We start from the raw sequence: 12,641 nt of genomic DNA on the forward strand, positions 1-12,641 counted from the left end.
CTAGTGTGGACCTGGCCTGTAATCTATTCAGCTCCGTGACTTTATCAATTGGCGTATTGTGTCATGCTAAATTTTATATTGAGCAATCATTTCCTGCAATAATCCTGAATTATAAATAATCATTGTAATGGGAAGAAATTGAAAAAAAGACTCACCTTTTCTCTTCTGCTTCTTTGTATTGAGGACCCACATAAAAGGTACATTTATCTGATTTGGTTATAGAATGTAATCATTCTATATGTAGATGTAATGTAGAATGTAATCATTCCTTATGTGTCTAGAATAGGTGTAAGATTTTGCTAAACTACTATGGATTTTATGTAATAATGCATTGAATTCTAAGGACTATATCAATCTATAAAGACAGACCTACCTAATTATTTATGAATATTTTGGAAGCAAAATAATGTGCTTATTTAATCATTTAAAGTGCTCAGATTAAAAAGATTTAACTTCTAAAATTAATGGAAAGTTACATCTATGAAAGAAATTTTAAGAACCACACACTGTTTTTAGTTGTTTTAATTTTCTAAATATATTATTATTATTATTTCATGACTAATTAAAATCAATTGAAATAATTTATTATTTTGCAGAGCTAGAAATATTCAAAATATTCAGATTGGAATGTCTGCTCTATTAATTGCACACAAGGTACTTACAAAGAAAAAAAATAACAGAAAATCGAGTTCCTGCCTATCATCTAAATAAGACAAAATAATGAATCACTGAAGGAAAATTGTCTGCAGGTTGTCTGTATTTCAATCTAATTATACACTACCTCAGATGATTCACCCATCTATTGAGATATCTTTTTATTTTCCAAAAAGATATTTGCCTTAGCAGACCTGACATACTGAAAAATAAATTGCATCTATTGGGTAAAGTTGTATCAGTATGTTGACATACAAAGTTTTGAGAACTGTTATAAAGAGAGAGCTTCTTCATAAATTTTTATAAAATGGGGAAGAGACAAGTAGACAAGAGACAAGTAGCAGTTATTCTAGCTTTACAATTACATGTAAACATTTTCCAGTATTAAGCTATCTGTATATGCTAAAGTACTTACTCCATTTTTTAATAGTATGCACATTGAAGAAAATATTTCTCCACTTAAAAAGTAATACTGTTTAAAAGGAATATAGGAGGGTTGCAAGAGAGAGTGTAGAAATGTCAAATTGAAGAGGATAGATGAGTAAACTCAGCTTCTGTTTTGTTTCTTGTTCACTCTTTCCTTTAAGACTTTTCATGTCACATACACATTATCTATTGCAGACCAAGGTCAAGGACTTGCCAGTGCACAGTACAAAGACAGCAGAGAAAAAGCAGATTTTGCAAACTACTCTACCTGTTAAAATCTATTCCGTCATTTTTAATAATCAATGCCATACACAGAGTAGACTACTATTCTTAGTGCTTGGCTTGCAAAATAATTTAGAGCCACAGAAGGAGCAGAATCTACTTTGAAACTCTGTATCCTTAAAAAATACACTGTGCTAGTTTTGTATGTCTGTCTACCTACCTACCTACCTACCTACCTATATCTGTGAGCATGCCTAAAACCTTAAGAGTTTGGATATACTTCTGTAATAGCAAAGATTTTAGACACACACCCCCACCCATCCACTGGCAGGGGCAGTTACAATGTTTCTGACACATAATTATTTCCTCTCTATTTTGGAATTTAACATGACCATATAGAAAACCTCTTTAATGACATTCTATTTTCAGCTCACATGGTTTACAGCATGTTACATTGGATAGCAGATTAGCAGCTTGATTAGTTAAGACTTTTGCCTGAAGGCATAACCATTAGTATATGTTTTTCAAACTTTAAGAGGCAAGAATACCACACTGTCAAAAAATCATGTTTCTTTTCTCTTAATGGCTAAAAAACATTAAAAGTTCACGTTCCATTGGTTAACTGGTCTCATCCTTTCTTTACATACCAGTATTTGTTATTTATAGAAAATTCTCTACTAATAGCCCTTTACTGCAACACCTGGCTTGTCAACATCCTTATATATCCAAGGAAGGGATAGATTTAAGCAAGAGACGATTAATATAAAAAAAATGATGGGTTAAATTTCTTAGAAGTAGAACTAAATACTATGAACTGTAACTAAAGGTAGTTTAGAATATATATAGCACCTTTTATAGATTGTGGAAGAGTAGGTTAGACCCTCTTCCCATGTATGTATTATTATTTTTTTCTGTGTTCTCATGGAGCTTATATTTAAAGGAGACAAGACAAAAAACGAAGGAACAAGATGATGTTGTATAGTGTTAAGTGTTATGATAAAGCAATAGAATGAGAAAGAGTGGTTTAGGTCAACTTTTTCTGAAGCATGTATCCTTCTCTAACAATTCTTTGAATGATCTTTTCTGGGTTACCTAGGTATTGTACTGGACTTTCCTATTACCTTCTACAAGGATGATGAAAGAACCCTGGACTATGTATACAATGAGCAGGTCGGATAATCTGACCCCTGAGTAATTTAACAGCAGCTCCTTCTGGCTATATCCCCATAAATCACTCCAGTGGATGTTAGTATTAAAATCCTTAGCTATTTTAAGGTTTTATTTATTTTAAAAACATAGTTATGAAACTATTAACAAGTCATCATAATTCAAAATAAGAGCTATTTTGAAATATTAAATTATTAAAACCCAATATGGGTTTTCTAATAAGGCTTAAATATCTTCTTTAACTATATGACAATTTGAAATGAAAGCTCTAGATAGTATGATTAGTTTAGAATCATTTCCTGGCTGTGGAGACCTTTTATATATTAGTTATTTATAAAACTCTTTTCGTGCATTTGATAAGTCTTTTCCACATCATAATATGTAGCAGTCTAAAGGCAAAATCATTAATATAAAGTTCTCTGTTTGGAACTCTATTGACTAAATGTGGAATATTTGTAATGATGTTGAAAATTGTGATTTTTCAACAACAGCAACAACAGTGATGTGTTAAGCAACATGAAACACTTTTGGCTTACCTTAAATAAAAAAATTGAGCCCTTGTTGTTAATGATTTTATTTTTAACTCTGAGTCATTATATTTATAATGTCTCTGAAAATATGAATGTGGTAATATAGTGATTGAACAAGATGCTTTTAAGTGATAAAGAAGTTTTGTTGGATTAAGTGACAGTGGGGTTTGGTACTTCATTTCATCTTCATGATTGGTTGGAAGAATTGACCAGAAAGTTAAAAAAGGGAACTTATCCATTTCCTAGGGTAGGAAGCAACCTAGGGAATTTAATTATCGCAGAAACAAGTTTAATAAGGTATGAGCCCTATAATGTTTTATTGAAATGAAGCTCTTTCATTTTCCTAATGTCTTGAGATTACATTGAAATCTGATGAATTGTAAAGCTAGAGAAGCAGGGTAGAGGGGAAGCAGGAGACGGAGTAAGCAGGAGCCACTCACTGGACATGGCCAAAGGGAAACCGGCAGTAGGAAATAGTGTATTGTTGTTGTTTAAGCTATTAAACACTTCCAATGTGCCCAGCCTTATGCCATGTTTTTTTATAAGCATTTATTACTCCCTGGATCGCATATATAAAATATGAAGTATTTAAGCCATTGCACAGTGAAAAAGATAGCTATTTGTTGGGGAACCTCCCATCTAAAGACAAGCATCAGAAGTTTCACAAAAGTGGAGTGATGCAGGAGAACTAAGCTGCTATGATATGCCACCCTGTATTAACTGCTCCATATAATTGTATTACATAATTCTTGACAACACTCTTTCAAAGGTGATATTCACTCTTTCTGATTTTACAGATGAGAGAAATAATAGACTCAAAAAAGTAACTTCCCTAAGATCACATAGCAAGATAGTACTAGACCAGGAATTCAGATCTAGATTTGTCAGCTCTACAAGCCTCTGTAGTTTCATGATACCTCAGTGTATCCCCATCACTGCTTTTGCCATGGATTGATTTCTGATGTCATTTATCCAAAATGCTGAGTTTCTAACTTATTCACTCTAAGGTACAGACTTGTCAGCTCTCTCTACAGTAGATCTGTCCTAATTACCTAGTTAAGTGGCACTGTATTAGGCAGTAACTTACTAAAGTGTACTTTTACTGTCAACCTTGACTCCTAAACTTTGAGAAAAAGTGATTTATTTTATTTTACTTCAAATTCCCAAACTTCTGATTGAAGTCCAGCTAAATTTAGAATGTAAACAAAGATTAAGTTGTCTAGTTATTTGATTTGGAGTCTTGCTATTTTTGGTTTATTATGTAACTTTTTGGTTTGTAGGGGACATAATTTTAGAGAACATTTATATATTTTATGCTAATTTTAAAACCCTCCATAGGGAGTAGAGCATTCAAAGATGTTCCTAATGTGAGTTCATGGCTTTAAGCTAAAAGTAATTTTACTACTTTGATAGTACAGGTGACCAAACTGCAAAGATTAATATAAGCAGATATTGTCATTTGGGTCACTGTCTATACCACTGGGTATTTCCAACTTTCATTCTATCAAAAAGAAAATTCAATCAAATTATTTTTACCCATTCATCCAATAAGTAAGTATTATACAGGGTTTGTTCTTTCTATTTCTGGATATAACAGTCTTTGAGTAGACTGAGCTGTAAACTCCTATCCATATAATATAATGTATACTACTTCCTGTGCAGAATCTCATGACCAAGGCATTTTGTCTTTTGAGAGAAAGATAATGACATAGGCAATTTTCTATAGGCTATTTGTTGCATATGCTTAGATATAGGATGAGCAAGGTATAAAATAGCAAGTTTTTAGGATAGGTGAACACAATATTTTATTTAAAAGCAAAATTCTCTCATATCTCTTGTTTTATTTTTTTTTTCTCAAAATATTTACATCAATAATGTGCTTCTTTAGTTTTGGTAAGAGTACTTTATTTTATTTTTTTTTAAGAAGATGTTGGGGGTAGGAGTTTATTAATTTATTTATTTTTTGCTGTGTTGGGTCTTCATTTCTGTGCGAGGGCTTTCTCTAGTTGTGGCAAGTGGGGGCCACTCTTCATCGCGGTGCGTGGGCCTCTCACTATCGCGGCCTCTCTTCTTGCGGCGCACAGGCTCCAGACGCGCAGGCTCAGTAGTTGTGGCTCATGGGCCCAGCTGCTCTGCAGCATGTGGGATCCTCCCAGACCAGGGCTCGAACCCGTGTCCCCTGCATTAACAGGCAGATTCTCAACCACTGCGCCACCAGGGAAGCCCAAGAATACATTTTTGTCTCATAAAACACAAGCTTTGTATGTTTTCTCACTCAGCACAATTGGAGTCTGAATTTGATTCAGCTTTCATCTTAAGATCTAAGGCCTGGGGCTTCGCTGGTGGCACAGTGGTTGAGAGTCCGCCTGCCGATGCAGGGGACACGGGTTCGTGCCCCGGTCCGGGAAGATCCCACATGCCACGGAGCGGGTAAGGGTAAGCTGGGACGAAGTGAGGGAGTAGCATTGACATATATACACTACCAAATGTAAAATAGATAGCTAGTGGGAAGCAGCTGTATCACACAGGGAGATCAGCTCGGTGCTTTTCATCCACCTAGAGGGGTGGGATAGGTAGGGTGGGAGGGAGATGCAAGAGGGAGGTGATATGGGGATATATGTATACATATAGCTGATTCACTTTGTTATACAGCAGTAACTAACACAACATTGTAAAGCAATTATACTCCAACAAAAATGTTAAAAAAAAAAAGTAACAAAGTAGAACTTTCTTCTTTCAACTGTTTATTCAAAAGAACTTTAGTTTTTTCTTTTCTACTCTTAAAATATAAATACCCTGATGAACACTCTATTGATGTTGTTAGTGTTCTTTGTGAGTTGGGGAAAAAGTTGTACTTCAAAAGAAATCAGAAAGAATTGAAAATGCAAAACAATAAACATCAATGGGACAATGTACGCTGTTCTCCTTTACTACTGGGCAGTTTCATGTGTTACAAATGTAAAAGGGGAAAGTGTACAAGACGATTTGACTTACTTGAATACATGTTAGAGAAAAAAAGACTACATTTTTGTAAATGTTTACTGAAATTCAAAATATTTCTTTTATTCTTATTGTGCATTTAATATATCCTATGCTGATTTATTGAGTTTGCAGCTTTTCTGTAGGTGTGAGGAATTCTCTGTGGTATCACTAGTATGAAGAGGTACCATAACACTGCCTCTCTCCCAGACACAAAGAAATGGAAGCCAACTAGTTAAAAGTTCCAAATTCTATGTTTAATGAAACACTTTGGATTTATTTTGGTTACAGTCATATTTCTGGGGGTCTGAATATTCCATAATAGTTTGGGGAATGTGTTGGTGACTTCCAAAAATAGTGGAAGAATTAAAGCTATTTCTTAGTTTCTCTTAAGTTGATTTTTAAGGCCTTGTTCTACCTAGCAATCTCCTTGACTTTCTACCCTTGACTGTGATGAGTAATTTTATGTTTGAAAAGCAAATAGCCATGCTGGACATGTGACTGGAGTAAGGCCGCCTACAGCTGTGAGGTGTTCATACACAGATGAGTTTAAACATGTTGTGTGTAGTGTTTAGTTTGATATTTTTCAAAAAGAGAATTTAGTGCATTTTTATTGATGGTTCATAATGAAAGAAATGGTCCCATTTTAGGTTAATACTCATGAGATTATTATGATATAAGGGGCATTATAAACTAGAGAGTACATTTCCAATCCTTATATTCTATATCTTTTTAATATAGGAACAATACATATTTTGAGTAAAACAGTAATGAAAGTAGAAATATTTAACTTTTACATTTGATATTTAAAGTGAATTTTTATTTGAAAATAATATTAAAGGTATATTGAGACAACTTCTGTTATGTATGTTCTAACAAGCCTTTTAAAGTATTTATGGATCCATAAATATTTAAGGAAATTATAAATAATTATTAAATTATTTCCTTGACCTTTTTGTTAGAATCTAAACACATATTCAATCTTTTTTTTTACTTCAGTTTTTATTTTATATCGGAGTATAGTTGATTTACAATGTTGTGTTAGTTTCAGGTGTACAGCAAAGTGATTCAGTTATACATATACTTATATCCATTATTTTTCAGATTCTTTTCCCGTATAATTTATTACAGAATATTGAGTAGCATTCCCTGTGTTGTACAGTAGGTCCTTGTTGTTTATTTTATATATAGTAGTGTGTATATGATAATCCCAAACTCCTAATGTATACTCCCCCACACCTTTCCCCTTTGGTAACCATAAGTTTGTTTTCTATGTCTGTGAGTCTGTTTCTGTTTTGTGAGTAAGTTCATTTATATCATTTGTTTTAGATCCCACATATAAGTGATATCATATAATATTTGTCTTTCTCTTTCTGACTTACTTCAATTAGTGTGATAATGTCTAGGTCCATCCATATTGCTGCAAATGGCGTTATTCTTTTTATGGCTGAGTAATATTCCATTGTATATATGTACCACATCTTCTTTATCCATTCCTCTTGTCAATGGACATTTAAGTTCCTTCCACAGATATATTCGGTCTTGACTAACAAGCACTTATAAAATTTCCCTTTCTGTATTGCCTTAAACATGATTTGGCTGGAACATGATATAGCATAGTATGTTTTTTAAGTCATGTTTATGTTTTTTTCAAATTTGGTACAATATATATAACAAAAGTTTGCCATTTTAACCATTTGAAGTGTACAATTCAGTGGCATTAATTGCATTCATAATATTGTACAACCATCATCACTATTTCCACAGCTTTTTCATCACCATAAACAGAAAATCTCTACCCATTAGTCACATAGTAAGTTTTAAAATATTGTAGTTTTTGAATTTGTGAAATTTAATTTTATATAATTTATAAAGTAGTGTAGAAATAATTATGTCTAATGTAATTTTGCATATGTATATGTATGTACACGTATGTAGATACACATGTGTATGTGTGTATACGTATATAAAATATCAAGAACCACATGTTGATCATATGGTACATCACTGTGTTGCATATTTTGAGAATTAACTGAATTTTATATGACATTTTAAGTGCATCAGACATAGACACATTACAAAGCATTTCTAATTCTATGTGTAATACTAATATGCTCAACTATATACCTATATATTTTATGGGCATATAGTCAGATATATGTACTGTATATATAAAAAAATTGTATACAGATGGTGCCCAACTTACGATGTTTCAACCTAAAATCTTTCAAGTATATAACAGTGATACACTTTTAGTGCAGACCATACTTTGAGTTTTGATCTTTTCTTGGACTAGTGATACTGTGGTACAATTCTCTCTCTTGATGTTGAGCAGCAGCAGTGAGCCATAGATCCAAGTCAGCCATGTGATCACAAGGGTAGATAGCCAATACACATAACCATTCTGTTTTTCACTTTCAATATAGTAGTCAATAAATTACATGAGGTCGTCAACACTTAATTATAAAGTAGACTTTGTGTTAAATGATTTTGCCCAACTGTAGGCTAATGTCAGTGTTCTGAGTACGTTTAAGGTAAGCTAGGCTAAGCTGTGATTTTCAAGAGGTTAGATGTATTAAATGCATTTTCTACTTACAACATTTTCAGCTTACAATGGGTTTATCAGGATACAACCCCATTGTAAGTCAAGAAAGATCTGTATATATGAGCATTTCTAATGTCATATTCTGATATATATATTGATGTTAAATAACTTTAAAGAAAGAATAATATATCCTGTTTCAAATAAACGGTATTCTTACTTTTACACAAATGGAATTTTTACTTTTAAAAATCTCCCTGGGGGGCTTCCCTGGTGGCGCAGTGGTTAAGAATCTGCCTGCCAATGCAGGGAACGCAGGTTTGTGCCCCGGTCCGGGAAGATCCCACATGCCGCGGAGCGTCTGGGCCTGTGAGCCATGGCCGCTGGGCCTGCGCGTCCGGAGCCTGTGCTTCGCAACGGGAGAGGCCACAACAGTGAGAGGCCCGCGTACCGCAAAAACAAACAAACAAAAAAACTCCCTGAATTGATTTTTGTAACTTGTTAATAGAAGTTACCATTATCTCGTGGCATTTTCTATGTCAGAAAACCCTAAGGTATGTAATTTCCCAAGAATTTGAATTACTAAATTTATCTACTTATTTATTGTTAGGTCCTACTGTTTTTGTTTTTAAACGATTCAGTATTCTGTTTTTCTCCTCCCTTTTCCATTAAAATGTCTGCTCTGAAAATATCCAAGTTTCTTCCTCAATGGCCTAGAGTAACTTGGAAGCAAATCCAGTGTATATATAGGTTATGGATTTTCTCTCTGCACTTACAACTTTATTTTAACAAAGATACCGGACTACAAACTTCTGCTTTCCTGGAGGTGTTTGAGCAAGGTACTTTGAATTTGTTATTACATGCTATTGTGCATCTCAAAATGCCCCTAAGGAGGCACTGACTTTAGCACTGAAGCTTTCTTGGGTTTGTGCTGCTTATGCTCAGTATTGACATAGGAATATCCCTTTCCTTAAGCTGAAGGCCTTTGGCTTTATGTATAACTAATGGATAGGATACATATTTCTTAGAATTATATAAATCTTAAGAGAAGGTATTTGATAAAGGGAAAGTGTCAACACCCCTTGCCTAGAAGCCTACCCTTTTCCCAAATCAAACTCTACCGCCTTTCCTATCTTTTGAATTTAATTTATATTTATGAAGTACCATCAGCTATATTCATGCTGATAAGATTTTTTCTATTGTAGGGGGGTCTGGTATGTGACCAGTAGCTACCTTTCCTTTTAACCCTCACTGCTGCGTTCAAATTAGAAGTCTACTTCTCACTACAATACCTTTATAAACCACATCCCTACCTCCTCACCATCTCTGACCTTATCAGCATGAGGATGAGTTTAATTTCATATCTTAAAAATGAAACTACTATAAATTACTCTGACATTCTTTATCCTTAATCCTTTAGTGGCCTCATAGATCCTCTATCAAATTATTTTTAAAAACTCAAATTTAATCTAACTTACAGTTGCGCATCTCCCATAGTCATATAGTTATATGACAGACTTTGTATTTTGACTTATATTTTGCAGAAGTAGTCATTCATTGTCCTTCATGTGATTTACCAATATAGCATAGCAGTGATTGTATGGACTTAATACTCACAGATCCTTGTCAATATAGTAACATTTAAAGAATAAAAACAATGGTAACATCTTTTTAAAACATTATAACAATCCAGAATAACTTAATAGATTATAATTTATATTCTGCAGAATGAAAAATGGGATTAATAATCAGTGTGTGTATTTATGCCCTCCTAATTAACAATAAAATATGCTTTAACATCCAATAAATATTCAGTGAGAATCTGTTACATGTTGAGCACTATCAGAGGTTTAGGAGCATAAAGAGGAATCAGATGTATCAGGTACCCATGTAACATGTTTACATCTTTTAAAAATTAAAACTATTGTTTTAATTCTCATATTTTGAGAATAAATTACAATGCATTTAAAGAAAATACATTCTGACTCTATAAACCTTTGGATTTGCTACTCTATATAAATTCATGTTTGAAAATCGGCCCAGACCCAAAGCATTGTTAACTTCCTTTACTTCCTGCTTCACTGCACATATTCAGACATAGGCTTCAAATTACTCCTTAAAGAAAATCAGCAGGTGATTGATAACTGGAAAAATAACCATGTCCATAGGAATAAATCAAACACAACATCACCCTGCATGTGTGGTAGGCCACAGTTATTTGGGCAACTACATGTAGCAGTGGCATCTGTAAATTTCACTGAGGCCCTAGAATTCAAGTTGACATCAGCAAAATCAAAATTAACTGCCTATAAACTACCCTCTTATCAACATAATTATATTTTACTAACATGAAAAGTAACCATTTATTGCATTAAATAAAACCTATAAATTAAAAAGCTCTTTGATTCATTTTTTTCCCTTCTCTAAGAGTCATTATAAGAAGAAGAAATAAAAGGTTTTACCCCAGGAGGCATGTTTAACTCTGTGCCTATGGGTAATTCATTGGAAATTCTGTGTTGTTTATGGAAAAAAGATGAGTTTGTGGTAATACAGAATCTCATAATGTACTGTTTCAGAATTCAAAGGCTCTGCTAGCATCAGGAACAGTATTTTACATTCAGTACAGATCACACTTAAAGTTAATAATGACCTTCAAAACTTGCTCTTATTTATTGCTGCTGAGTTAAGAACAGAATGGCAGAGTAGAAAATGATGACGTCAGGGTCACAGCAGGTAAATTAGGCACGTTTAAAGTAAAACTCATTTGCTGCTCGAACATACGATTTATAATTTTTTATATTGCAGAGTATTTAAATGATCTAGATTTTAAACTGGTACTTCAGAAAATACTTTCTTGAAAACATTCTTTCATCTGTAAGAATTATGAAATGAATGCCATCTTAATTTTTATAGTTTATATAAGTTACATTGCAAAAGTATGTGTTTTTATAGGCAATTATGGGGGGAACAATAATAAGAAATGAAAACACCTTTGACCAGTAATGGAAATACATAAAGTCATATTATAAGTCTGTCATAATCTTATTTACATAAATATGTTGGATTCCCATATTCAAAATGTGTTATAATAGCTTGGGAGAAAAGATTGTTAATCTAGTTCAGGCATAAATGCCTACCTAGATGAAATCTAAAATTTATATCCACTGTTACTTTAAATAGTTGGAAAAATTTAACTATTATTGAGGAAAAGCTATGGTTTCCCATTCTCTATTTTGTAATATCAAACTGTGTCCTGGCAACTGACTGCAGAACAGCAAATACTTTCCAATAGGTTCTATTAAAAAGATTTCCAACAGGTTTGATTATCCTGCAGATGTACGTGTACAATAGTGATACCGTGTAATGTATTTTGGAATGCATGTATTTTAAATTTATATTATGGTAGAAAATTCTCAGTAGTCAGAGAGAACTATGTCTGAATCTCAGTAGCTTACTGAATCCTAAAAGAATAGAAGCTAACAAATGCCATTCTCAAACATGAATTTCTATGGTATGTGTCAAATCCAAAGGAATGTAAGATCAAAATATAATCCTTAAGGTTTTTTTCTTTAAAAATAGAATGCAAGTAGTTTTAATTAAAAATAAAAAATCATAGTGGAGCATCCCTTCTATTTGATTGAACGGATGGATGCCCCTTGAGAATAGGAAATCATCTGTTATAGACCTGTAGGGCTGAAAATCTCTTCTGAAATATCACACCTTTTGGCCTCAGTTTTTTTTTTTTTTTCATTTCCAACAACTCTTACCTTAATTTCTCATTAGTTAGTAGTCAATGCTATCACCAAGTCTGGGCTTCCAAAAATATTCTGATCTTTCTAGTTTGCCAGAGCTATGTTTGAACAGTCCTTTCCCCCTTGTATAGTAGATGCAAGACTGGAAATTTTCAAAGGAAGCTTTATTCTGTGTGTGTGTGTGTGTTTGTGCACGCACTATGAGAATGAACATAAGAAGACTCTATCAGGGAACCAAGGCATTTAATGCCTAACTGAAGCTGTCTGGAAATGGCACCTTATTCTTTTCTTCCATCATTGATGCTAAGATCTAATTTCCCCATCATTCCCATCCTTGGTTAGTATAAAATTTTTCTTCTTTTGCCCCTC

The 12,641-nt window shown here is 33.3% G+C and overlaps 1 protein-coding gene across 4 annotated transcripts in view; it reads left to right on the top strand.

Annotated features, from left to right (window-relative positions):
* The window catches only part of CADM2 (cell adhesion molecule 2), a 1,069,280-nt gene that overhangs the window by 495,020 nt on the left and 561,619 nt on the right, over positions 1-12,641 (top strand). The window lies entirely within an intron of this gene.

The sequence above is a fragment of the Globicephala melas genome, chromosome 4, assembly GCF_963455315.2.
Source record: "Globicephala melas chromosome 4, mGloMel1.2, whole genome shotgun sequence".
Classification (NCBI taxonomy): domain Eukaryota; kingdom Metazoa; phylum Chordata; class Mammalia; order Artiodactyla; family Delphinidae; genus Globicephala; species Globicephala melas.